This window comes from Odontomachus brunneus, unplaced genomic scaffold (genome assembly GCF_010583005.1).
Source record: "Odontomachus brunneus isolate Ranch 3 - 2012 unplaced genomic scaffold, Obru_v1 Obru_scaffold_010, whole genome shotgun sequence".
NCBI classification, from domain to species: domain Eukaryota; kingdom Metazoa; phylum Arthropoda; class Insecta; order Hymenoptera; family Formicidae; genus Odontomachus; species Odontomachus brunneus.
In genome coordinates, this window is record NW_022639460.1 from 3,326,464 (window position 1) to 3,328,825 (window position 2,362).

The window sequence follows — 2,362 nt, forward strand, 5'->3', positions numbered from 1 at the left end:
TTTACGGAAATATCTACAAAATTATTGGTTTCAATCATTTTTTACTCGAATTCTATCAATTTTACCGAAAAATAGCAAGAAATAAAAATTTTTTATTTTCTTCTCATAGAGCTCTGAGAATTTTTTCAGAATTTTATTAAAACTTTTTAGTCCTTCAAGAAAATGCATTAAAATGCAGTACTAAAAAGTTAATTAAAAAATTCTGAAAAAATTCTCAGAGCTCTATGAGAAGAAAATAGATAATTTTTATCTCTTGTTATTTTTCGGTAAAATTGGTAGAATTCGAGTAAAAAATTACTTAAACCAATAATTTTGTAGATACCCAGACAGCACACGACGTCCAATGAACGTCCAATTTTGATTTTTATTTAGTCCCAATGTCCATGGACCTAATATGGACATTTTAATTACGTACATTAGTGGATGTACAAAATACATTGACTTTTGTACGTTTTAAATAACGTCTATTTTATGTATTTCTAAGGAACATATGTTGAGCTCGCATATGTCTTAATTTATTAATAGTATAAGCCGGTTTCACAATACGAATGAATTTAAACCATCGATTAAATTTATATTCTCTATTGGAACAATTATATCTGTCAAACGATGATGTGATTGGTTAGTTTTATCGAAAAAGTTATCATTACGAGGTTTTTAAAATTGCGAAAAAATTAACCCCTCAATGTACATTATTAGTAAGAAACTCAACTAGCAAAACAATAAAAACATTTAAAAACATTTTAAAAACTTAAAAACATTTTTTAAAACGTTAAAAAACGTTAAAAATAATGGGATAAGTTCTCATTTTTCATTAAAAAAACATTTTTTGGAAAAATGTTTCGTTTTTTAATATTCAATAGAAGTTTGACATTCATTAAACATTAAAAAAAACATAACATTTTTCTAATTCGTTAAGGAAAACATTTCTTAATGAAAAAAAGGAATTTATCCAGACAACACACAATATTTATGATAAATATTTAGGTCGAATTATTTTTTTTAGATATAGAAACATAAACATAAAAATATATAATATAAAGAAAAAAGTATCAAAATCTTTATTCAAAATATTATTAAAATATAGGCTAAATATTTTATACAATATTTATAGTAAACAAAAAATAAATATTTGTAGTAATATTTTGTAAGTATTTCTATAAATAGTATATATATATATATATATATATATATATATATATATATATATAAATATATATATATATATATATAAATAAATAAATGTAATTATTTATAATTATTAAATTAATGAAAAAATAATAAAATCGAAATTTAAGTTGGTAATGTATACTAAAAAATTTTTTAAATTAAAGAAATATACTTTATTAAATATAATTTTTTAACTTAAAAAAGTATATTTGTTAGATTTTAGAAAATATGTAATAAATATCTTTATATTTATTAATATAAGTAAATTAATATAAGTAAATACTACTTTTAGTATTTTTTTAAATTTGTGAAATGAGCTGTAAAACCCTTATAGAAATATCATACTAAGAATCATTGATAATTACTTATTTTCAGTATTAAAAATACTGGATAATAAGTAATTATCAATGATTCTTAGTATGATATTTCTATAAGGGAATTATAAATTTCTAGAAAAAAAATGACTTCCTTACAAGAAAAAAATTAGTTTTTTTTATGTAAAAACAATGTTTAAATAAATATTTGCTTGTTTTAAAAGTAAATAAAGTACAAGTAAATCATTTTATAAATCTAAATAAATAATTTTCTAATATTAAAAGTATCTTTTTTGTGTTTCAAATTAAAGTTTCTTTTATTATCAAATAACTATTTAAATTTACAAAATGATTTATTTGTATTTTATTTACTTTTGAAACAAGTAAATATTTTTTAAATATTTTTTAAATATACTTTTTACATACTTTTCAAACATACATTTTGCATTTTAAACATTTCTGTTCTCTTCTTTTAAATAAATCATTTGTTTTCGTACATGAATACGATACTACATGTATACAAAACAAAGCCTCTCTCAGTCAAAGTGATAGTGGCGCAGTAGATAAGGTGAATGACTCAAAAACCAGAGATCTCAGGTTTGAATCTCAGCAATGGTAAGCAAATTTTCGAAGTAAAATTTAATTTGAATTAAGTAATGTGTGAAACAGTATAAAGTGAAAATTAAGAACATATATATTTTAAAAATTTAAGAAAAGCTCAGAAAAGAGAAAGAAGTATATATTTTTATAATATTTATGATAAATATGATAAATATTTATGATCTATTAAAACTAAGGTCATAAAAATATTTATGAAATATCTTGGTAAATATTTATAAAATATTCAAATCTTATAAATATTTTGTAAATATTTTATA

The 2,362-nt window shown here is 19.7% G+C and overlaps 1 protein-coding gene across 1 annotated transcript in view; it reads left to right on the forward strand.

Moving 5' to 3' along the window:
* The window catches only part of LOC116840570 (glutamate receptor ionotropic, kainate 2-like), an 11,844-nt gene that overhangs the window by 2,745 nt on the left and 6,737 nt on the right, over window positions 1-2,362 (forward strand). The window lies entirely within an intron of this gene.